The sequence below is a fragment of the Pezoporus occidentalis genome, unplaced genomic scaffold (assembly GCF_034315485.1).
Source record: "Pezoporus occidentalis ecotype Australia unplaced genomic scaffold, CSIRO_AGI_Poc_V1 ctg1, whole genome shotgun sequence".
Classification (NCBI taxonomy): domain Eukaryota; kingdom Metazoa; phylum Chordata; class Aves; order Psittaciformes; family Psittacidae; genus Pezoporus; species Pezoporus occidentalis.
In genome coordinates this window covers 4,015,812-4,042,663 of record NW_026912778.1, presented here as the reverse complement: position 1 = coordinate 4,042,663, position 26,852 = coordinate 4,015,812, and the positions used below count along the sequence as shown (strand labels likewise).

Sequence of the window (26,852 nt, the reverse complement as noted above, 5' to 3'; positions counted from 1 at the left end):
TGAAGTAGCATTAAAAAGTTAGGTTGGTCTCTTGATCAGAGCAGGGATAATTTTGAAGTCACAGTCCAGTAGTTCAGGGCTCCTCTTCTGCAGATCTGAAAATGTCCAAAGATGATGCTGTGCACTCACTCAGTCACAGCACCTGTGGCACCCAGAGATCCATCTTTCCCAAGCCCCCCTAATGTTGCACCAAGGTGACTATATGGGATACAGCTTCCAGAGCCCATGATATTTTAAGATGTATCAGTTTACTGAATTGCCAAACTCACCCCTACACCCCCCTTTGTTCTTTCCTGGGTGGACCAGGCAGTTCACTCTTCCATAACTCTGAAGTTCATAATGGGAATTTAGCAGCAACATTATCTTTAGAACACCTTGCCTTGTCTTATAATACACACATGTCTCTCCTTACATCCCAGAACCTTATCTCTGCAAGCCATTCCACTGGTAGTAGCAATACAACAGTATATGGCACTACACTGAGATATGGATCCAGTAAAACGACCCTAAAAAAATTCCTTGGGTCAGGTCAATTCACACTTCTGGTGTCATAGGGGTGCCAGATGACTTATGGCAAATGAAAAATGAGGTGGAGGTGGGAACCAAGTACATCCTATTGTAGATTTAGGTTATTTACAGTATTTTAATAAATGAAATTAATCACACACACATACAGTATCACAGTATGCTAGAGATTGGAAGGGACCTCGAAAGATCATCTAGTCCAATCCCCCTGCCGGAGCAGGAACACCTAGATAATGTCACACAGGAATGTGTCCAGGCGGGTTTTGAATGTCTCCAGGGAAGGAGACTCCACAACCTCCCTGGGCAGCCTGTTCCAGTGTTCCGTCACCCTCACTGAGAAGAAGTTTCTTCTCAAGTTTAAGTGGAACCTCTTGTGTTCCAGTTTGTACCCATTACCCCTTGTCCTATCATTGTTTGCCACTGAGTAGAGCCTGGCTCCATCCTCGTGACACTCCCCCTTTATATATTTATAGACACTTATAAGGTCACCCCTCAGTCTCCTCTTCTCCAAACTATAGAGACCCAGCTCCCTCAGTCTTTCCTCATAAGGGAGATGCTCCACTCCCTTAATCATCTTAGTTGCCCTGCGCTGGACTCTCTCCAGCAGCTCCCTGTCCTTCTTGAACTGAGGGGCCCAGAACTGGACACAATATTCCAGATGGGGTCTCACCAGGGCAGAGTAGAGGGGAAGGAGGACCTCTCTCGACCTACTAACCACCGCCCTTCTAATACACCCCAGGATGCCATTGGCCTTCTTGGCCACAAGGGCACAGTGTTGGCTCATGGTCATCCTGTCGTCCACTAGGTCCCCCAGGTCCCTCTCCCCTACACTGCTCTCTAACAGATCGTTTCCCAACCTATACTGGAACCTGGGGTTGTTCCTGCCCAGATGCAGGACTCTACACTTTCCCTTGTTATATTTCATCAAGTTATTCCCTGCCCAACTCTCCAGCCTGTCCAGGTCTCGCTGGATGGCAGCACAGCCTTCTGGCGTGTCAGCCACTCCTCCCAGCTTAGTGTCATCAGCAAACTTGCTGATAGTACACTTAGTTTTAAGGGGGTCTTTTTAAAGAGTTGTTTCAAAATAATATTTATCAGCTTTGGTTTAAAATATGTTTTTAAGTAGCATGTCCTATTTTTAAACCTTCTAAATTAATTTTTAATTTGTTTGGTTTATTATATCTTATTTTTGCCTTGATTCTTCCTTTGTAGCTTGGGAATATGAGCAAGATCATACACTCAAACCTACCTGTCTCCTTCTTAAGGTTGAGATTTCTCACAATGTTAATATAATTCAGACATGGAGCTCTCAGGAAAACATGAGTTAGATGTTTTAGCAGACCTGAACTTCTGTGCACAATTATTTGGTGCCAATATCAATTTCAGCTTTGTTCGTACTTTCTTGTTGGTTTTAAGAGAAACATCCTACATGATAGTGATGGCAATATTTTAGGATATGGGATCTTAATCATTGAATGGTTTGGATTGGAAGGGACTTTAAAGATCATCTAGTTCCAAACCCCCTGCCATAGGCAAGGACACCTTCAGTAGACCAGGTTGCTTAAAGACCCCAGCCTGGCCTCGAACACTTTCAGGGATGGGGCAGCCACAACTTCTCCGAGCAACCTGTTCCAGTTACCACCACCCTCATGTTAAAGAACTTCTTCCTAATATTCAATCTAAATCTAACTTCTTTTAGTTTAAAGCCATTACTCATCTTCCTACCACTACTTGCTCTTATAAAAAGCCCCTTGCCAGCTTCCTTGCAGTCATTCTTTAGGTACTGGAAGGCTGCAAACAAAGTATCTACAAGGCAATAGACTATGCACTAGATAGCGTACATTTTTGGATATTTTAACAGGTCACTATACAAAGGTCATGTTCAAAAGCAAATATGAAACAACAAAACAAATCCTGTTTCTGCAATCATTTAAAGATGTTGTCCTGGGTTCAGCAGTAGCAGTCATGTTTCTCCTCCTTGGTAGCTGGTGCAGTGCAGTGTTTTGACTTTCGGCTCAGGAACAGAGCTGATAGTGATGTTTTGGTTTGGCCAAGGACTTTGTGAGCCTCATGCTCTGCCAGGGAGGAGGGGGAGCCAGGAGGAAGCAGAGACAGGACACCTGACCCAAACTGACCAAAGAGGTATTCCATACCACAGCACGTCATGCCCAGGATGTAACGGGGAGTTAGCCGGAAGGGTTGGGGGACTGCAGGGTTGGAGGAGGTATCGGTCAGAGCTTGGTCGGGCTGGGGGGGCGAGTTATCGGTTGACTGGTGGTGAGATGATGTATTCTCTTCCCTTGTTATTTCCTTTATCATTATTATCATTGGTGGTAGCAGTAGTGATTTGTGTTATACCTTAGTTACTAAACTGTTCTTATCTCAACCCGTGGGAGTTGCATTCTTTTTGATTCTCCTCTCCGTCCCTCCGAGAGCAGGGGGAGGGCAAGAAAAGGGGGGGAAGTGAGCGAACGAGTTACCTGACTGGGTTTAAACCACGACAGATGTCTAGAGAGCATTAAATCATTTAGAGAGCAGACTTTGGCCTCTTCAGGAGCCTGCTTAGTAAGGCTCCATGGGATATAGCCCTAGAGGGCAGGGGAGCCCAAGACTGTTGGTTGATATTCAAGGATCACCTACTGCAAGCTAAGGAGTCTTGCATCCCAGCTAGAAGGAAGTGCAGCAGGAGGGCCAGGAGACATCCTGGGACGGATAAGGAGCTACTGAGGAAAATTGGAAAGAGAAAAAGAGGCTTATAAAAGGAGGAAGCAAGGACAGGCAGCCTGGGAAGAGTACAGGGATGTTGTCCTGGAAGCTAGGGACCAGTTAGGAAAGCTAAGGCCAAGTTAGAGTTAAACTTGGCTAGGGATGTGAAAGATAACAGGAAGGGATTCTGCAGGTATGGTGCAAATAAAGGACAGACTAAGGACAATGTGGGCCCTCACTGGAAGCTATGAGGAGAACTGGCTACCCTGGATTTGGAGAAGGCTGAGGTTCCGAATGACTTCTTTGCCTCTGTCTTCACTGGCAAAGGCTCTGACCACACCACCCAAGTCTTGGAAGGCAGACGCAAGGACTGTGAGAATGAAGACTTTGAGGCCACTGTAGGAGAGGATCTGGTTTGAGACCATCTTAAAAACCTGAATATGCAAGAGTCCATGGGACCTGATGAAATTCATACACAGGTCCTGAAGGAGCTGGCAAATGAAGTGACTAAGCCACTGTCCATCATATTTGAAAAATCATGGCAGTCAGGTGAAGTTCCCAATGACTGGGAAAAGGGAAATATAACCCCCGTTTTCAAAAAGGGGAAAATGGATGGCCCAGGAAATTACAGACCAGTCAGTCTCACCTCTGTGCCTGGCAAAATCTTGGAGCAAATTCTCCTGGAAGGCATGCTAAGGCACACAAAAAACAACAAGGTGCTTGGTGACAGCCAGCATGGCTTCACTAAGGGGAAATCCTGCCTGACCAATTTGGTGGCCTTCTATGATGGGGCTACAGAACTGATGGACAGGGGTAGAGCAGTTGATGTCATCTACCTGGACTTGTGCAAAGCATTTGACACTGTCCCACCCGACATCCTTGTCTCTAAATTGGAGAGACACCAATTTTATAGGTGGACCACTCAGTGGATAAAGAACTGGCTGGATGGCTGCACGCAAGAGTTGTGGTCAATGGCTCAATGTCCGGCTGGAGACCAGTAACGAGTGGTGTCCCTCAGGGATCCGTGTTGGGACAGGTCTTCTTCAACATCTTTGTTGGTGACATGGGCAGTGGGATTGAGTGCGCCCTCAGCAAGTTTGCCGACGACACCAAGCTGTGTGGTTCGGTTGATACACTGGAGGGAAGGAATGCCATCCAGAGGGACCTTGACACACTTGTGAGGTGGGCTGACGAAGTTTAACCATGCGAAGTGCAAGGTCCTACACCTGGGTCGGAGCAATCCCAGGCACAGCTACAGGTTGGGCAGAGAAGAGATTCAGAGCAGCCCTGTGGAGAAGGACTTGGGGGTGCTGGTTGATGAGAAAATGAACATGAGCCGGCTTCAGTGTGTGCTCGCAGCCCAGAAAGCCAACCGTACCCTGGGCTGCATCAAGAGGAGCGTGACCAGCAGGTTGAAGGAGGTGATCCTGCCCCTCTACTTTGCTCTTGTGAGACCTCACCTGGAGTACTGGGTGCAGTTCTGGTGTCCTCAACATAAAAAGGACATGGAACTGTTGGAACAAGTCCAGAGGAGGGCCACAAGGATGATCAGGGGACTGGAGCACCTCCTGTATGAAGACAGGCTGAGAAAGTTGGGGCTGGAGACCTCATAGCAGCCTTCCAGTATCTGAAGGGGGGTTATAGGGATGCTGGGTAGGGTCTCTTCATCAGGGGCTGTAGTGGTAGGACAAGGGGTAATGGGTTAAAACTCAAACAGGGAAAGTTTAGGTTAGATATAAGGAAGAAGTTCTTTACTCTAAGGGTGCTAAGGCATTGGAATGGGCTGCCCAGGGAAGCTGTGAGTGCTCCATCCCTGTCAGTGTTCAAGTCCAGGTTGGACAGAGCCTTGGGCGACACGGTTTAGTGTGAGGTATTCCTGGCCATGGCAGGGGGGCTGGAACTAGATGAACTTAAGGTCCTTCCCAATCCTATCTATTTTATGATTCTATGATTCTATGTATTAAACTAGCTGCTTAATAAAAATATAATGTAAGACATGACCTTTTTGAGGCAAATGTGAAGCTGAGAACATTCCTTTATAATATGCTAAACATAATCCAGAAGCAACATAAAACTAAATGAAGATATTTGCTTTAATAAAGAAAACACTGAAAAAAGAGTTTGATTATATGTATATATATATATATATATAAGAAGCACTTTAATCAAAATATATCCATATAGATGTGAACTTGAGATAACATTACTTACAGGCATAACTGCGCTTAAGTCTTTAATCAAAACAGCTAGATACAATTATCTTTCTCTAGAATACAAACCTTGGTCTGCAGTGCCTAACACATTTTAATTTTTGGGTTTGTTGTTCTTATTTTTAAATGGATATGCTGAAGTATTTCCCTATATTTTTATGCATTTTAGGGAAATTATTTATCCTTGTTTACCTTAGAATACAAACAACTCAATAAATTAAAAAAAAATCCATTTGTGAATAAAAATACAAATATTTATAATATAATTTTGTAAGCTAGAACTATGTCTATTCTAGCTAAATATATATTTATTTTATGAAACTATGATAAAAAAGTTCACCTTTGCTCAATTATGAAATATGAGTGTATTTGCAAATTCTGCCCACATGGCTATTATTCTTTTTTCTTATTTAATGCATTAATGACAATTGCTTATTTATAAATATTACCACCTAGAATTTGCTTTAAAAAGCAATAATATTCTATGAGATCTGCTGCAATCAGAAATAACATCAAACATGATGTGCATTTATGTACTGATTTTACACACTAAGGATACTATAACATTCGTGAAATATCCATTTACCATCTACCCACCTACATAAAATTGCTTTTAGCATTTTATTGTTGGTCATAAACTATTAGAATATGAAGAAAAGGTCTGCATATGAATAATTAAAAATTCGTGGGACCAGTGAGAGGTTGACTTTTTAATCTACTAATCAGGGAATAAACTTGAGGGTCAGAGGTCCTCCTTTCAGTTCCCGAGTTAATATTGTAAATATGTATAAACTTCAACTATTGTATGAAGGAGGAACTTGAATCCAGGTATTTCTTCTCAGGTTGATTAGAGCTTTTTACTCATGGTGGTTATTTAATTATTACTTGAAAAACATCATCACAGGAGATGAAGAAAGAATTTCTGAATGTTTTCTAACCCAATGACTAAGCTTTTCTGTAGGATATGAAATTTGGAAGTATTTGAAATGCTTAGAGAAAGAACGTAGTTATTGCATTTCTCAACTACTTTTTTTGTCAGAGACTTGGTCTTTCAAGTGTATTGGCAGAACTCTAACATTGTCCTGTACCAAATTTTAGCCTCACTGAAAGTAATGTCTTAGCTTTCATGTTGCCTCATTATGACTTTTGCAAGGCAAGTAAAAAGAGGTCTTTTTGTTCCAACTCCAAATAGTTTTATCAATGCTGTTAGTACTTGGAAGATGGCAGCTGAATCAAAGGAGGATGGTTGCAAAATTTGAGATGAAGCAAGCTTTGTATTAATGAAAGTATATCTTCAGTGAGCAGCATTTATGGTTTGTTACAGAAACAGTTGTTTTCAGTTCAGCAAAGAACACATGATGTTCATGCCAAAGACAACTCCTGACTACTCCTACCAGGTGCAGGGACAGATGGACCGTGGGAAGGCAGAATGACATGACTCCTATTATAAGTTTTTTTTCATGTTGAATTTGTCAGTCAGCTGTCCCATGCAGCAAAAGATTTGAAGCCATGTTATGCCATAGAAAAGACCAATACTGTCAAAATTGAGTTATAAACAATACTTGATATACAGAACCAGAAACAAACATTTAGACAGCTGGACCAGGGCTGGAGGTGACTCCATAAACGGGAATACTCAGCTCCCCATCATCTTTCTGTTTCTCAGGATTATGTTAATATATCAGTCGAACTATGCTATATGAGCATCTAAAATAATATTTCATTTTTACATATGGAAAAGGTATTTTATGGGCATGGGAGAGTCTCATGACAGAAGTTGCACATAATTTCTTATACCCCATTCAGTGTAGAAAAATATCTTCCTCAACCTGTAAAAAAAGTCGACTCCCAATTTTTTCTACCAAGTTACTTTCCAGAGAATGCTGCTCTAATTATTTTTCCACAAAAACTCATTGTTCTCATGCTTTTACTGTTTAAAACTTCCATCAGAAAATGAAATTCATGATGTGAAGAATAGAAACTGTGTTCTACAAATGTGAGAAAAGCATCTCACCACTATATAACTTATAACACCCCTACATGAATAATTTATTTCCCTTGACTACACTGCCATCACAGCTGTATTGCTGCCATGAGCTTCATGTTGCCATAGCTAGACTGCTATCTGCACCCAGGCAACTACTTCAAAGCTAGTTCAGGTATGGCTACATGGTAGCCATGGCGGGCACCATGTACCTACAGACTTACCATGCGCTGAGTTCTGTGCTGGGGTCTCATCAGCTGGAGACACAATCACAGCCAAACTGCAGCCTTACAGATAACAGTGTTGTCAGGAGGATCCTAATAACTGTCTTTTCTCGTGAAATCAGTGTGAAGACTGGGTAGGAAACAGCATGATGGTGTGGATGTAGTTTGTCTCAATTCAGAATGTGTTCTGAATTGTCAGAGCAACATATATACTTGTACATAGTTCTAAAACTATTATGAACAATCTTAATAATTTTTAGTGTCTATCTAGCTCTTCATCTCAGTAATACTCTACATGGTTTTCCCCTTTATTAATTATTTGGCTTTGTGATGCAAAAGGATTGCACATTCAAACGCCATCGCAAATAGTCACCAGTGTAAAAGAAAGCATTCTGATAATCTTAGCAAATATGAATTTCTTCCATTAAAGCCCATTCAGAAAATGTAGTCATTCTCTAATGTAGGTAACATCAAAATAGAACTGACAGGGCTGAATACAGCATATGGGACTAATAAGTGAGGTAGTGTAATCACTACCTGGTAAAGATGTAATGTAATCATATGATGACTTAAAAAAATCTTTTTGCCTGGAGCATGAAAGAATGTAAATATGACCAAGTGGAATGGTATTTTGGATAATTCTTCATATATATATATGGGTTAACGTTGTAAATTTTATCTACTTACATCTGCTTATATTTTGTTGATATACAACATTTGACATTTTTGTCAAAGAAATAAACTTTCTTTTGCCTTTGTTATTTTTTCTGTAAGAAACCTACACGTAATGCTTTAAACACTGTTAATGCTATAGTCAGATCAGACATTTCCATTTCACATTCCTGACAAGTAGAAATTTTTGTTACAAATCTTACGAACACTTTCTAAAGAAGCATTCATACCCTATGATATATATATATAATTTGTATATTATATAGTTGTGTATATCACCTATGAATTGCTTTAAAGCATGAGAATGTGATTGTTTTATTATAATCACATTATCTTTTGCTATGTCTCGAGCAACGTTGTGAATGATTTTGGTGAAGGTGATTTGGAAAAGATCATAGTTCCTTTCTGCACAAGGACAGGCTTTGGCTGTCAGGGTAGAGATTCATGACAATTATTTCATAATTCCTGAAGTATGAAAGTATGTTATCCTGAAGACTCCTTCAGGAAAAAAGAAATAGTGCTTCAGGAAAAAAGAAATAGTGCTTCATCTGAGAAAACCTAAAGCACTCAACAAGATCATATACAACGCTGTCTGCACTGAGATCATGCCCATTTTAAAAGTGATGGGATTTCATTTGTATCTTCCCCCATTCCTTTTCTGCCTCTGTGCTAAAAGAAAAGTCTTGAAAGGATCTACAGTTTGACAAAGCTTTACACAACCTGGATATATTGCTGTCTTTAATTTACTGGCAACCCATTCGTCAATCATTCTCTAATACCCACTAAGCTGCTTTTGAGTTTTAGCTTATTTAATTTGAATTTATTGTACATGTAAATACAGACTTAGGTTCTCTACCTATAATATAGTCAAACTCAGTAATCTTTTCTTTAAAATTATTCTTCCAACTACTCTGCTTGTTAACAAATTATTGTGGTATTGCAAGCGAGAGACAGAAACATTGACTAATCATTACTTCTTGAGACTGCAGTCCATGGGATGGAAACAGTTGTAAATTCATTGGCTTACTCACCCATAACTCATTTCCAACTTGTCTGTAACTATTATGCTACTAAAGATTAGATAACTATTAACCCATAGTGCCAGGTTCTGGCCTAAATTTGTGAAATCTGTGTTCTTGCAGTGTCACAGGACTCCAAGAGCTACATGAACTGCAACTGCCACTTATGCTGCAATATTTCTGGTTATTTAGACGTGTTGTTTAAATGTGGAGAGGGGCAAGTGGAGATGAAAGTCTCTATCTGTGCATAACTGAATCATAGAAAGGATTTTTTAATTCAGAAGATCACAAAATGAAGGCAGGAAACAGTTTTCTTACCAATCATCCACAACATCTACAGAAGTTAAAAGTCTCTGGTACCATTTCTCATAGTGTGAAATTAAAATTAAAAAAAAAATCACTTCAAAAAAAAGCACTATTTTTTTTACCTTCAAGATACGAGCTGTTCCATGCATATTCCCTGCAGTGTTTTGTATCTACAAGCTGGGAGGGTGATTACAAGGCAGGTGGGATTCACAGATCCTGCAGAACAAGGATGCAGCGTTAAACATCTTAGAATGAGATTCTGTATACATGAGTATACAGAACTCATACATGATTATACTCAAACTCATACATGAGTATGAACACACATAAACTACATGATACACATTCAAGAAATGACTGTGTGTCAATGTGACATCTTTTTGCAATGTGAAGATCCCAAAAGAGGCAATGTGAAGATCCCAAAAGAGGCAATGTGAAGATCCTTATAGGAGCACCCATGTAAATATTCACTAAGGCATCATTTACTGAACAGTGACTGTGCCTGTAATCAGTGGTCAAGATGTTTGCTTTAGCAATAGAGTTGATACCTACTTTAAACTGCTGGCAACATTTCATGTCTTACAAGTACGATATAAACACAAAAGTTTGTGTGAACATGCTCGCATTTCTGGACAACCTTCCAAATCACAGTGCAGAAAAGACAGGACAAAAGGCAGTGGTAATTTTAAAAAGTCTGAAAATCACTTTTATAGACTTTACACTGTCTATATGCACATGCTTTTTGGAACTACTCTTCCAAAAACCTACTTCACTGTGAATAATGCCAATGGCATCTAGGAAAATAGATACTTTCATTCGCCAGTGAACAAAACTTCTGTCCATTAACAAAATTTTTTAAACCAGTTGGATGATTATGGTGACAAAAGTATCAGAGAATCTCTGTGCTTTACCTTTACAATCATGAAGACTGCCTTACGCTCTCCTGCTAAGTCTTTAAGGAAATTCTGAGATTACAAAATTCAGGGATTAATGGAAAATATATACATGGCTGGCAGTTTCTCTGAAGCCATAAATCACATCACAGTGGTAAAGGCCTAAAGATATTGAGATGACATCAGCCATATAAAGCTGAAAAAATCTTTGTTCTGAGGAAACCATTATGTGGCAGGGTAATCTTGGAGGGGCCAGCACTCTTTAGACAGCATTCAGTTCATCTCAGTGATTCCCTGAAAGCTTACAGCTGTAATTTTCCATGTGTCCAGAAATGACCCAATATGCTGCCTCTGCTCCATGCTCATTTTCCGCCGAAGACTGACAAGGACTCAGGCATCATGTTCTCCGAGTGAGCTTAACCTTGTGATAACTCTCGACATGTAGCATAATTGTGATTACTCTAGTTTTTGAATTTCTGCTGGAGAAAGCAAATGTAGACCCACCTGCTCTTTGTGTAACAGTTAGGGTATTGGCTTCATAGACAGAAAATTTGGGTTCAATTAGTGCAAAGGAGTTGGTTGGGTTCGCTGTGCAGTGCTCAGCAAAGTTTTCAGGGTGTGAGATACAGATTAGGCTAATCCGGTTTGACAGGTTGGAAGGCTTTGGAAGCCTGTATATTATTTCTTCTCCTTCTCTCTGTCTCCTCTCACTCTTCAGTGCCACATATGGTTCTCTTCCTTTTTTTCTCCCCAAAGAGTTTTTATCCTAGCTGTACTTACTAGATATTATCCTCAACAAAACAATAAAAAGAAAAGAAAATGAAAATTACTCAGATGCTCTTTTCATGAAATTTTCACAGCACAACATGTAGATTGAGATAAATACAGTCTTGCTACATCTGCTACTGATGTAATCTGAAATTCATAGAATTATAGAATAGTTTGACATTAAGTGATAATTAAATGGCATCTAGTCCAATAAGCAGGGACATTTTCAACTAGATCAGTTTGGTTAGAGACCCATCTAACGTGACCCTCACTGTTTCCAGGGATGGAACATCTCTGGAATCTCTCTGGGCAACCTGGTTCATCATTGCTCTCAACTGCTGCTGTTCATTTGTGTGCTGTGTGTGTTGTACTAATACAACTGGTCAGGAGATCATGCTAGAACATATAATTCAAATGATCCCTGCTTAAAAAAGAAAAAAATAGTCCAAAAGGGTTGTTTCCAGGGATGCAGCATCCACAGTCTCTCTGGGCTCATTTTACCTCATGGTAAAATCTTCTTCCTTATATCTAGCCTGAACCTATCCTCTTTTAGTTTAAAACCATTATCCCTTGTCCTATTGCTACAGGCCCTGCAAAAAACTCTGTCATATTTCTTCTAAGCCCTCTTTAAGTATTGGAAGGCTACAATAAGATCTCCCTGGAGCCTTCTCTTCTCCAGACTGAACAACCCTGAATCTTTTAGTGTTTCCTCATAGCAAAGGTGCTCCAGCCCTCTCATCATTTTTGTGGCTTGAAACCGCAATACACAGGGTACAAATGACGACTCCAACATTGTGACAGAGATGAATAACTAAAGATATTACCAGCTAATTGATTTTTATGCTTTGGTAAAACTACAGCCATTCTGCTAAATCATCTACACAGTCCTGAATAATGTAAATACAAAGAATACATGCAGTGGTAACAGCCTTTCCTATCGGTCTCATGTGGAGTCTGCAAACTGAGGCTCCCTCATGGAAGAGCATGCACATATTTCCCTTAGTAGTACACTTTGGAATTGAAGAGCAACTCAAAAATCTTACAAAGGACCTCCTGTGCTTAGAACATATATTAGGCAGCCTGCAGGATACTGCATCATCAGTCAAAAAATATAAGATTGCTTCCCCATCTATTACTGCCTTTTGTACTTTCAGTCTTAAATATATATGTGGACAATCCAAGTATGTGTACTCTGGTTTGTTTCAGAATGAAAAGAGCCAGACACCCACAGTAACAACAGTTCATCACTTCAGCAGATATCAGAAACTGTTAAAACTATTTGCATATAATAGATGTGGCTACATCCATCACTTTATTTTTTCTTTGCTAGAATAATATTTAATAAAAGTAAATATATTACAGGAAAACCTGCCTGAGTGCCTCCTTACTACTGGAGTTAGCAATGATGACAGAAAGCATAATTGTTTGACAAATATACATGACAAATATTTTTTTCAAAATATCATTAAATTTTATCAATGCTATTTTTCAAAGGCAGTAATGTCTGAAATAAATAACCTGGACATATATAACATCAAACTTTCATTTCTTTTGCACCTCTCAGGGACAAAGAGCACATACACAGGGAAGGGCTACTTTTGAATGTGACTCATGAAATGCAGTTAGAAGTGGGACATTAGCTCATGGTCCTCATCGTTTACTCTCTGTACTGAGGCATTAAAGAGAAGTTGTGGTCAGACTGGTGTCCATGGCATTATTTGTCAACACCCACTGCATTGCTCATACACACTTTTATTGCTTATGCTGCATAACAGAAATTATCAAAGCACTAATGCTAGAAAGACCAGGACTTCGGTCTGTGAACACATCAGTTTAGCAAGAAAAAAAATCCAAATTTGTCATAAAACATTAAGTATGCATATTAAGTACAAACCTGTCTGTCCCATTTTTTACTGTAAAAACATGTAAGGAGTGGTGGCATCTATTTTAAATATATATTTTTAATTTCATAAATTCAATTGGACAGTTAAGTTATGTAAAAACAAAGCTGTTCCACTACAATTTGTTAGATTAATGTAAAGATTGTCTCAGAAATAAAAGTTGTCCAATTGATAGTGGATAATACAATTTGTGTTTATAAAAATCTCAACGTAGTTATATGCTAATATACTATAATTACTTCAAAGATGATAAGTTGTTCCGGATAAAAACTAATTGGAGGCAGATTAAAATTGATTATTTGGAGCATGTGATATTTTAGTTAATAATTTCTCCTAATACAGAGATGAACTTTGGAAACCTGCTCCAAATATGCAATATTAAAGTATATTATCATACATTAAGAAAAAGAGTCTCTTAAACTATATTCCATTTGGTGCTATAAAACATATTTTAAATGTTCCCTGTTTAAAACAAAATTCAGTCAAGGATTTTAATTTAGATCAGCTGAGTGCTCTGGTTTGCAGTGCTCCAAAATAATATAGTTTTGTGAGAATAACATAAGGAGGAGGGGATGGGCTGAGTACGGGTGGGTATGAGGAGGATGGGAGAGAGGAAAGGGCAGTATTTCTTGGGACATCTCTTTCCCAGACAAAATGTATCCTACACCTGTATGTTCAGATTCCTCTGTGAACATGCTGACAGGCAAGTTTGCATTGATGGAGCTCTTCTTCTCTCTTTGTCACTACTTCATAAGTTTTTAATGATTTTTTTCCCCCGTACACTGAGAAACCCTGATCTTTAATTTCACAAAAATGCCTGAGAGCCCTCAGAATGGAAAGTGATTGTCTGGCCAGACAGTAGTGCCTGCCTTCAATTACATCAACCACTTATATGTGACACATCAGTCCTTGGCCTCTCATTTCATGGTAACTCCAGTCCTACCTCTCTATGAGAAGTCAGATTTTTTAAAAATATAATTTAAATGGTATTGTAGGTGGATACTTATGCATGTAGATATGTTCCATTTTGGCCCTCTTTAAAAATTGAATGGTTTGGCCATTCTCTCAGGATGCCAAACAGTTCCAAGACTGAAGAGTAAGAGTGTATCTTGAATGCCAACAGAAGGCATGACTGAAAAGGTGCTGCAGTATGGCAGCAATGGCAGCAGTATCAGAATAACCCTTTTGGCTACTCAGTACTGAAGACTGCCAGTTGCCCAGTTAACTTGCTCTCCCTCTCTGCCTGTATTTTTCCATCACATTATCTGCGCTTCAGCTGTTGCTGTATTTGTTGTTCCTTTTTGAGTCTTCTTGCCTGAAATGGATGAAAAGTCACCAGAGGTAGAGAATTTACTTCAGTATTCTCTAGTGGCTTATTAGGAGGTCTAAATGGGGCAGACTGTGGAGAACTTAGTCTTGACTCGTGTGCCGTTTCTGCCATCTCTGCCAGAATCCTGTCATTCTCACTTTAGTTCCCATGAATGAAATTTATAACTTTCATGTTTAGTTCTTACTATTGCTCTGCACAGAATAATAGTAACAAATTATTTAGTAATTTGCTAAAAGCAGTGTAAGAGCAGTGTATTTGAGTAATATGTTCACATGCAGTCATAACAGAAGTTATGACTGGTAACCATAAATCAAAGCGGATGCACAAAACTGTAGATATCAGTAAGGAAAATGGCTGTCAAATCTGATCTAGCCATAGTCATGAATGATGTAAAAAAAAAAAAAAAAAAACATTGGGTTTTCTTGTGTACCCCCCATATTAAAATGGAATGTTCTTAAGACGGTTATCCTGCCACTGTTAGCATCTTTTGGAAAGCAATGACCTTCATAAATATAATGTACTTGCATAACTGAAGAGTTTGCCAGGAAGTCTTTTTCCTTGCAGATGTGGAACAGGTGATCACTCACTCTTCCTCTGTTTCTTATAGACCCGATTTTTGAGTAAATTTCTTATATTTTTGAAGTGCTATTTTATTTTTTAAGTACCATTTAATTCTCTAGACCAACAGAGAGTACATTCTCCAAACCTGTGCATTAAAGAACACAGAATTACTCTTAAATGAAAAAATACCAAAGCACTTTTTCAACACATACGTTGAAAAAGTTTTCAAAAGAATTAAGCTACCTACCTAATATATATGCACAAATCTCAAAAGACTGGAAACCAGATGATCCTATTCTTTACCTCAGTGATTTTTTAATTATGTCATGTATTCATCATGATACGTTTGCTGGCAAAAGTCTGGGGGAATGATAGCATTAGTTCTGATTTCCTGCTTCTTGACATTTAAATTATACCATTTGGACATTATTCAAAACCCCTTGACGTAGATGCAGCAGGTCTCATCCACTGAAATGAGACAGTTGAAAATTGAACGACAGAAATAAAAGGGATCTAAAAAGTTTGATTACAGTGATGTGTAGCTGCTTCAGTCATTACAATGTCACAGTAAGGTTATGAGACATTTCCATTTTTAACAATCTTAATGGGTTCAGGTCCTGAAGTCCTTATCAAATTACAGTACAATTGATTTGTCAGTCTTAGACATAGCTTGTATTTCTGAGGTGGAAGAATAGATGGTAATGAGACCTGTCTTGGGATTTAAGCAGGATGCTGCTAGTAGTATCAATAATAATAATAATGAGTAGTATAACACATAAGTATACTCTCTATATGGAGTTTTTAAGTGTAACACTGTCACTGCCTGAAAGTTTCTGAAGCAGTGAAAAAAATTAACTGCCATCTCCCCATATCTATGAACTGTGAATAGGTGCCCAATCAAAATTTATATTCAAGAATAATACTAATTAAAAAAAATCCGTAAGAAAAGGATAGAGATTGGACTAAATTTAAGGAAATTTTAGAAAGAATTAATTCTAGAATTTTACAGAGTTTTCCAAAACCTTACCATTTTTAAAGTTTTATAAGCAGTCATGAGATATTTTGTCCTGTTTTTTATGTTTGTATTCACTATCACGTAACCTCAAGTTTACCGCTTTATAGAAAGCTCCCTGCTGAAAAGTAATAGCAAAAATGAAAGTGAGAACTTATTACTTTTCATCCTGTGTGTTTCAGTTAGCATTCTTATTCTGATTGTCTTATACTGGTTTAACAAAACCAGTATATTTCAACCAGTATATATCAATGTTAAAATATTTAAATTATAACAGTTCAAAAGCTAAGTGAAAGCAAAATTACATACAATTTAAATATTGCTTGCTTTTGTATATCTCTACTGTCTTTAAGCTTTCAAAGTTTAGAATTTCCCAACTTAACATCACATGTTTTGCATGTAATAAATTTCATTAATAGAAAAAATAGAAGGCAATAATTTATAGAATCATAAAATAGTTAGGGTTGGAAAGGACCTTAAGACCATCTAGTTTCAACCCACCTGCCATGGGCAGGGACACCTCACACTAAACCATGTCACCCAAGGCTCTGTCCAGCCTGGCCTTTTCTTTATGTCTCAGAAAACAAATTATTTTCAAAATAAATACATTTATATTACTATAACAAGAAATTTATGTGAATTTTCATCATAATAGAGATTTAACATTCTAAGTAAAGTTCTGTTTGTTTTTTAAGTATAAGCATAATATTAAATGACATAAGGTGCTGCAGTTATTAAATATGTCCAGAGTAGACATATTTGTAGCTGCTAGAACATCTGTGGTTTTAAGCTTCTTAATCTAAAAAAAAATGAAGCAAAATCCTCACCTGTCCATGGAAAGTATTGCAGGTCTGCACTCAAATGGAACATTTGAAATGGGAATAACAGAAAAACAAGTCAGGAAAAAAAGCCTATTAAATACAATGATAACCATTCCAACATATCCTAGTGATATAGATAATCCTAGAACACTAGATAAGGATTTTATCTATGTCCTAGAATGCACTTTCATCATTCACATGCATGAGGCGCAGCACAGCGCATTTTTCATTTTCTATACCTGACACATAATGCAACACGAAGACTTACACATTGCTTCCAATTACTATATATGGTCTGTCTTTTCTTGCAAAGATGACCATCACAAAAATGATGCTAAAAAGCACACCTTAAAAGAGATGAAGAGCAAAATATCCTCATATTGTTTACAGTCAAACATTTTGAAAAAGCAGAAGTGAGACCCATCTCATTTTCATGCACTGATTCACCTGGTATGGATGGTGAGAAGCAGACTGCACACTGCAGCGCAGGTAGTACTATTTTTTCCTTTAAAAGATAACCCTTTATGATGGCAGTAGTTTCTAGGAGTGCGTGCAGCATGCTCTGAATGACAGATACCTCATGCAGCAACACAGACTCTAGCTGATATTAGATCTCAGAAATTAAAGAGGCTTTCAGCATTTCCTGCATAAGCAACAGACCTGCATGCAGGGGCTCACTCAGATACACTGTTTAGTGCATGTCAGTCTCTCAATACTATGTGATACTTTTCCTTTTGCTAGAAACTCTGCATTGATTGTGCTGTGCTAGTACAGGCCACTAGAATAATCCAGACAAATCTAAATATTCAAAATTTTACCTCATAAAAGCAATGTGTTTGATCATTATGTAAGCTGTTTGACTGTCATTTAATAAATGGGAACTTAAAAAAGCCCTCCAGGTTTTCTGTGCCAGAAAGCCTGCTCCCAGAACCCACAGCACTAAAACTGAGGACAGAGAGCAAGTGCTAGGACTTTAATAGCATCCAGTGGCGGTTGCTGGAAGCTTTATAACATTGCCTGCAGGCATATTGCTGAGTGTGGTAGATCAAAGTCAAGTCTCTTTTAACTAGATGCAACAGGGTTTGTGCTTACTTGGTGAGCTATGCGTACTGCACATTTAAACCTATTCTTTAATATCTCCATACATTTATTTAACCAGCAATGGGTAATTTGTCTCATGCTGATCTTCACATTAAAGATTACTTTTACTTCAGCATTTTATAGTCTTTCTTAATTTTTTTATTTGTAATAGTATGCCTGTAAGCATATGGATGGTAGGCGCTAAGGGTCAGATGGGATCATCATACCAGGGTCTTTAATTTTCTGCTCAAACAGGAAAAATTAAAATGTGAAGTTGAAAAATTCTATTCCTATTCTTTCAGATATACAACCTTTTTGATATACAACACTATCTCTACTACAGTAGTAATTTCAAGTATTTAAATATTGGGAATGGTGGGTATATCCTTATTTCTAGGAAAATATAAGAAACCAATAGCAGGAAAAAAAAATATATGGCATTTAAAAAAGAATGTTTTAAATGGCTTCTGTGAGAAGGGCTAAGCATTTATTTTCATTTACAAATAGCAAGCACTTTGCGTTCTAATTATTCACAATTATTATAAAGGCTTTCTAAAATAAGACATAATAGTTTAGACTGGCAGTTTAAAGAGCTGTTTGATACATTGAAATGAAAAGTAAGAATATGAAAAATACATTTCATTACTTCCTGCTGCCTCAGTGTCTTGGGGCATTAAGTTTCCAGGGGAAAATACTGCAAATAAAGTAACCCACAGAGTAATTTTATGGTGGACATTTTCCCTTGATGAATATAGCAATTTGACAACTTCTTCCACATGTATGCATGCTGTACTGCACTAGATATAGATGTCATTTAGTGAAAGAAATGAAGAATTACAAGAAAGGGTTGAGTCTCAGCAGATGTCAGAGAACTGGAGTGCAGAAGAGGAAGCAATTATTTACTTGCAACAAGTGGGGTGTGCAAATTGCAGTGAACAGACTGGATTCTTGCATTCATGGGGGACCAATAATGTATTTCTGATATGACATTGCCACAACTGGAACTCTGTCTTATTTGAACAATAATAAAGTTGGGGACTGATTAGGTTAAAATGTATATAAAAAGCCCCCAAACTTCTGATCCCTTAGGCCTCCAGAGTTCTCCCAAATGTTGTGGGGAAATAGACCAAACCAAAACGTGTTGTTTCTGCTTTGTTTGGGAACTGCAGCTGCTTTCTCAGCTGTAGAGAGTTAATTATGGGCTTAAAAGCCAAAGACTTAACTTCCACACAGAATTGCTGTTGTTTTCCCCCAAAAGAGCATTGCAACCCTCGCTGCCTATTCCAGGTGGTAATCAGAGCAATTCTTGGGAGATGGAAACTTTCCTTGTTTTGAATTACACCATCAGCAGCAAATTATAGTCTGTTCTCCAGTACATTTCATCATGATACCAGCAACCAGCAAGTCCCGTAGGTAGGAGATGATGTCTTTAGTGCTGCTATAATATCATAACATTTCTGCTCTGCCATCCAATCCAGCTCCCATTGACTCCAGGTCTTTATGAGCAGCAAAAAGCACCATAAAGAAATCAACTCAACTTTTATTTTGAACCTAATAAATTCAATGAAGAGCTATTTTTGTGTACTGTAGAGAGAATCTTTAACCTAAACTCTGGTAGAGGAACATAGACAATTTTATGACACTACCATTATCTCTTATTCTATTTTTGGCTCTCTGCCAAGTGCTTTCCACTATAGGTATGAAGACAGGCTGGGGCTATAGCTTGTTCTATAGGCTTAATTAGTAGAGTGCTGCTGCTGCTTAAAGACATCATGAGGCAAATGCTGTTTCATTAACTATTTGTACTGAAACTGTTCTCTCCAGCTGGCCAAAAATTGCCATCCTGGTGAAAAAGAGCATGCTTTTATAATTAAGACCCATTTCTGAGATCTCTTCCTACTCTCTCAGAAGATTAAAGGCAGAGAGGAAGCCAAACCCAAATGGAAACTGGAAACTAATTGAGAGAAATTGTGTTTCTGGCAACCTGGAGTAAATGAAGAATGGAAAATTATTTCTGCTGGTGACGGAGGTCATTACGGGCTTACAAGTTTGGAAGAAAACTTAGAAGAGAACCTTGGAGGTATGATCAAGGTGCCAGGTACCCCTGCAACCATGACAGTGCAGAACAACAAAAACATTAAACAGAATGGATGCAAGAACAACATTATTAATTTGGACAGAAACTTGTAGAAATCAACTACATGGCAATGGGAGCAATATGAATAATGCCTGTTTCCAAGCCTAATTGATTTTTGAAAGCTAAAACTTATCACCAGATAAGTTTTATTATCTTCACAGGAGGCGGAAAACAACAATTCTAAGAATATTTTACTGCATAATTTTCTGCCCCATAAATTCTTTAACATTTTGTTTCTGAACCATGAAAATAATAGGTGTCTAATGTGTTTATCATCTTTAATAAAGAGAATCAAAACATGGTTATTAAAACTCATTCTGTTATTTTTGCACTTTTGGTATTGACTAGTGATGTCATAATTTAAATAACTACTTTTACTAGGAATATTTAAGTTTTGCTCCGGGGAATCCTATTTCTTATAGTTCCAGTTATTTCTTGATTATTTCCTATTCCTCAAAGATAGGGTAAATCCATCTACATATTTAATAATGCCACTGAAGCTATCCTCTTAGAATTTTCACAAAAAATATCCTGTCAGAAATGGGTGAAGTGACCCATATAAGGCAAAAATAGTAACTTTCTGTCCTAGCTTTGCATTTTGCTATTTGCAGATTTTTAAAAGAAATCTTAAGACGTTTTTATATGTGTTTATACCTTTGAATGAGCAGAGGTACAACGAAGAAAGCTAATTTTATATCATTTTTAATGTATCTGGAACCAGAATTTCATGAGGCTGTGCTTTTGAGCTAATTTAATTTCTTAGTTTATGGCTTTTAACAGCTTTGTTATATATCTTGAAATGTGACATGGATTCGTGTTTGTAGGTCTTGCCACATACATTTGCAAGGTTAAATTAATGACAACATTTTTCACAATGACTTCTCTGAAATTTTAGAAGCTCTGTTAGGAAATTGTCGTTGCTATCTGCTCCACTTAAGACCCACAGTTATCAGGGATGGCTATGAAATATGATTCTTATGCATGTATTATAGATAACTGCAAAAGATAAAATTCACTATTCAGTGAAAATTAATGCTAAATGCTACATTTCTTTAGTTAATATTTATTTGTTTGTATTTTTCAGATGTGCATTTATTAATTTTAAAAGTACTATCATGATTGCAAATAACTTGGAACAGTACAAGAATTGCATTAAGAAATTAGGATAATCTATGAGAAAACCTTGGGAAATTTGACTCATCCATGGGAGATGAAAATCAGGGGTATCCGAAAGAGTAATATGCAGTAAACATTTGCATATAATACTCATGCTTATACGTAGTTTTTACTGCTGCTAACCAAAGGGATCTGGGTGGTTGCACTTTTAGGACTTAAGTCTTGCTGCCATGGCAAATAAAGCTTTGTCTGGATTTGCTGAATATATTTCAGGGAGATGCCCTTGTTTTGCAGTTAATTGTCAAAGCAAACAGGGCTGCAGTAATTCTCCATCATGTTTACTCCAGTTTTACCAAAACAAGTGAAGTTTTCTGATCTTAGTTGTTATTTAGGAGTTTAGCATATTCTCTGGAAATCCAGAGGGACTTTGACAAGTTTGAGAGGTGGGCTAGTGCAAACCTCATGAAGTTCAATAAGGCCAAATGCACGGGTTTGCACCTGCATCAGGGCAATCCTAAGCACAAACACAGGCTGGTTGGAGAATGGATTGGGAGCAGCCCTGAAGAGAAGGACTTAGGGCTGTTGGCTGGTAAGAAGCTCAACATGAGCTGGCAATGTGCTCTTGTGAAAACCTACCTGGAGTACTGTTTCCAGCTTATGATGGGCCCCCAACATAAGAAGGAGGTGGACCTGCTGGAGAAAACCCAGAGGAGGGCAGTGAAGAGGATCAGAGGGAGGGAGCGCCTCTCCTATGGAGACAGGCTGAGAGAGTTGGTGTTGCTCAGCCTGAATAAGAGAAGACTCCAGAGTGAGCCTTCCAGTATCTAAAAGGAAACTACAAGATATCTGGAGAGGCACCATTTACAGGGGCATGTAGTGATAGGACAAGTGCGAATGGCTTTAAACTGAAAGAAGGTATACTTACATTAGATATTAGGAATTTTTTTACTGTGAGGATGGTGAGGCATTGGAACAGGTTACCCAGACAATGTGGAGACCCCATCCATGGAAGTGCTCAAGCTCAGGTTTGATGGGCTTTGAGCAACCTGGTCTAGTGGAAGGTGTCCCTGCCTAGGGAAAAGCAGAGCACATAAGTGTACGTTCGTGCTACATGAGCACCATGGTTGGGGCTGGAATGCTGCTTTATCATCTGGTGAACTTTGAACTGAAAAAACCCCACAGCCTCCACTCAAGAGAAAATGCAGTGTCCAAGAGACAGACAGACCCCACAGAAGTCCTTGACCAAGGTTTATGACATCTAGCTGATTCCAGGCTGCTCTCTCAACAAGTGTGAGGACAGGCCAGCTGGCCCAAGGACTACTATTCTTTCCCAAATGCATTATCAAAGGATAATCACAGCATATTGCAATTCACCTTGAAAAAGAATTAGAGTAAGCCAGGACAGTGTTTATCGGTTTGTGGCCTCTTTGCCAATTATGCATTGTAGATACCTGGGTGCTTAAACCAGATTACCATTCCCCTATTTTAACTGATATTAAATCAGGGTAAAAACCAGAAAGAAATACATCAAATATTTTTCTAAAGCTACAAGATGGAGCAAGTATTTTGCATGGATGCTATGCACTCATTCTAGGGAGGAATTATGTGACTAAAATAGGAGCACTGTTCATTTACAGTTTGGCATTCAAGTGAGCTGCTGTTTAACAAATACATTTTTTTCTTAATAAAGTTGAGGTTCATTTGATGATTTCCAGTTTAAATGCCAGCACAATTAAGTCCATAGCTGCTAAATAACCAAGCAGAATGCATCCAGCAAATATGCTTGTTCATTGTGAATGGATGTAACACAGCTTGTTATATCACTGAATAGACATTCCCTCAGACACTGCTTCTGGGAGACAGATGCACATTCAAAGGCAGTCAACACCCACTGTCACTCCCTAAAAACTGAGACATCTGGACTGAGTATTTTCTTTTGGGAAAGAAAACACATTGAAGATGACTGGCATCAGTTTAGAGAATGCAATGGAGTGAAGCACTGCCTGAGATTTTTGGGTTTGAGATGAAGAGATGCGATATAAAAATGAACACACAATTTCTCAGTTGGTCTCAAATAAACAGCCTTCAGATGCAAGGAAATTTTTCTGCAGGAAATGGAAACATATCAGTTCTTTATACATTTGAGTAAAAGATTTGGATAATTGGAACAATTGGTTCAGCATACAAGTGTTACTGATTCTCGTGTTGAAGAGTAAACAAGAGATCTATCACATCTTTAGATGACTGAATGTAAGCAAGTATCATGAGAAAGGAATGCATAACTAGTTAATGAAAGTATAACTAATGGAAAATTTTTATCTCTCTTCACGTATACATTCCTTGCTACAGTTGTAAAGGATACCAATTTATTTTAACATACTGTTATTATAAAGGGATTGTATGTAGCCCAAATGTATAGAACTATATATATTAAGAAACAGCCATTTTTCACAGTAAGTTTTTAAATTTTCAGTGTTAAAATAGTGTATCTTCACTTCTTTTTTTATATAAAAGGAAGCAGTTTCTGCAATACAGATTTTTTCTTGTTTTGCATGGAAAAAATTTTAACACATATCTTTTTGTGAGTGTTGCTCATTTTAAGACGTGAATGAATATTTTTCATACTGGGCAACCAGAGTGATTTTTCCTACAGTAGCAAAGGAATGAATGTAAAAAAAAAAATAAATTATTCAGAGACTCAGCCAGGCTCTTATACAAATACAGTTCATTTATACAACAGCAGAGCTAGCTAGAAAATAAAAAGAGGAGGGAAGTCTTTGTTGGAGTAACACAGAAAAAGAACTCACTAATCCTCCTGTTTTTTACACTGACACAACTCTTCCAAAAATCTATGGGGGTCTACCAGTCTAGCAAAGGTGGAAATGTCACTCATTATAAACAAAATCTGTTTAGATATTGGCAGATCTCAGGGGGAGAAAAATCCCTGTGGATTTTTATTATTCTGAACAATGAATAGTTAGATACTACCCAGTGTTCTCCATAAAGAATAAAAATTGTCCAGGATTACTGTTTTTTTTTTATATAGTCTTACACTTAAATTAACAACAACAACAACAAAAGAAAATCTCACAGAAGAAGGGAATAAAACAACATTACAGCTGGTGTCTAAATCGGGCTTTCTACAGGTCAGGTTGTGCAGTAAGCCTGATCATGAACACTATTCAGCAAATGAAAATATATTATGAAATTAGGCAAATAAGTAATTTTTTTACTATTAAAACAGAAATTAAGAATAAACCAGAAAGTTTTTCCAAACACAGGAAAAACTGTATCCGGCATATGTATCTATATTTTTAGATTGTTTTACCAAAGAGCAATATATACCAGAAGAAAACATTCAGAATATTTACAGAATGCAGAGAAAATTCCTAGTGACTTGCTGATTCCCATTTCTTTAATGGAGAAAGAGGAGAGAGAGACAAAGATGTTTTTGTCATACCTTTCTGGAGGCATAATCTGGTAAAATACTTGCACCATCTTGAAAACTGAGGCTGCTTACTCCTTAGCAGAATGAAAATTACTGTCCTAGATGAGAAAGATGATGCACTTGCATATTCAGGTAACAGGTGATATGGCAAAACTTCAGGGAGAAAAATAGCCAGGAGACATCTAACAAAAAAAAAAAAAAAAAAAGGGAGAGCCTGGTGTAATTTTTTTAATTGGTTATAACATTCACTTTGGGGAGATGCAGAAGCAGCTGTACTTTATCAAGGTTTAATTCTCCTCTCCCTTACACACAATTTACATTGCTTTGATTAATTTTATTTCTGTGTTTTTCAATCTATGTTTATGTAAAAAAGGAAAGATACCCAGTTTATACTCTGTCTTAATGATTCTGTCTCTGTCACCAAGCTAAGCAGAAAAATGAGCTAAAATGGTTACTTTGGGTTTCATTCTTGGAGATTTTCAGTGGGGAGCTCTTCCTGGAAATTACTTACTAGACAGGTCTGAGACATAGTTGTCTACCCAAACCATCACAGCATTTCACAAGCTTCTTAGTGTCATCTATCTTCCCAAATACAAAATGCATGAAGCCAGTCATGAAAACTACTGCAGTAAGATTTGATCTTTCTCCCATTAATGGCACAGTTTTTCTACCATTTCTAAAGAAATAATTTCAAAAACTGTGACAAGTAGTCTTATTTTATTATACAGTATTATGGTAGTTAGCAACCTGAATTGTGCTATGATCTAGTGGCACGTAGTAGGCTTTCATAATCTGCAAGTATAGCTAATCCTGGAAACCACATGAGCTGTGACTGCAAGGACTGAACAGCCTGTGCACTTGGCATTGCTTCTACTCTATTTTTTTCACACTCTATTTCTCATTGAGAAAACAAACAAGCAAACAAGAATTTTCTGTCCATAACATAATAAAAATGCTTGTACAAGCTCAAGCAGCAAGATAAGCTGATTATTTTGCCTTTTAGTTCTAGTGTCAGCTTGTTTTCAGCTGCTATCAAACACTGTCACACCAGATGCCCATTATATCTGTTACATGGCAAAACTGTTTCAGTACATAAAAGACAAAGTGCGTGATTTTCTCAATTCTCTCTGAAATCACCAAAGAACTATTCATGATAGCCGTTTGCTTACACCCACTGCAGTTCACTTTAAAGTTCTTTTCAAGTTCCCTTTATCATCTTATTCTCTCATGCTCATGTATGTGCATTTCAAAGTTATGACAAGTAACAAATCTTTAAGTTATGTGGGCTTTTTTTTCATGATCGCTTTTGCTTGGTCATTTTTCTAAGTAAATTTACTCTGATGACTAAAAATTGCAATGGTGTCCTTAATGTTGTATACTCATGATACAAATAAAACCATATTCCTTTATTCATTTTTTGTGTATTTCTTTACCTCTTAGGATGCCTATTTCAAAGTTTCCTTAAATACAAATACTGAATGCAAGCGAGCAGATGACCTCAATAGAGACACTATTTGCTTTGCAAAAGGACTCTTCTACTTAATGGTAAAATAATTTCTTCCAGATTCTTCTTTGCCAAGCCACTAACCTAACTCTTAGTTTTACTCTGTAGATATGGTTGAAAGTCATTAAAATTTTATTTAGCCAAGTATGCAATACTCTACCTGTACTCACTATCACTTCTGTCAGCTATAGGAACTTTTTAAAAACCTGTTTCAATAAAATCTATAGTTTATATTGGCTAGAAAGTATTTCTAGATATGCAAGTATGTTTTTCAAGCTACAGACTCAATATGGCCTTTTATTTACCAGTGTAAAGAAATGGCATCCAGCTGAGACAATTCCATGCTAGGCTGGAGTGTACATGGCTGAGTGAGCAGTATCATGCCCTCACCTAGGCTGCTGTGGAAGAAGGGGAAAAAAGGGAGTTTTACGCCTTTTGTTCTGTCAGTGGAATTTAAAGGAAAATGCATGCTTTAGCCAGTGACCAAGCAAGCAGCCAAACATGATGCTGGCCACAGACAAGATGACCTGTTCATTTGGCTGCAGATGCAAAACTCTTTGAAACAGCTGTATCATGGCGCAGCATTTGATGGTTTGCTTAAACACAATAAGCAAAGGCCCTCACACGTTAGAAAA

The 26,852-nt window shown here is 37.8% G+C and overlaps 1 long non-coding RNA gene across 1 annotated transcript in view; it reads right to left on the bottom strand.

Annotated features, from left to right (window-relative positions):
• LOC134161363 (uncharacterized) overlaps window positions 1–24,899 on the bottom strand; it is a 32,858-nt gene extending 7,959 nt beyond the window's left edge. Inside the window, exons 1-2 of the long non-coding RNA XR_009964021.1 lie at window positions 24,726–24,899; window positions 9,769–9,862 (exon numbers count right to left, since the gene is read on the bottom strand). This is a non-coding gene — a long non-coding RNA (uncharacterized LOC134161363). The remainder of the gene's footprint in view (window positions 1–9,768; window positions 9,863–24,725) is intronic.
• Window positions 24,900–26,852: the final 1,953 nt, after the last annotated feature.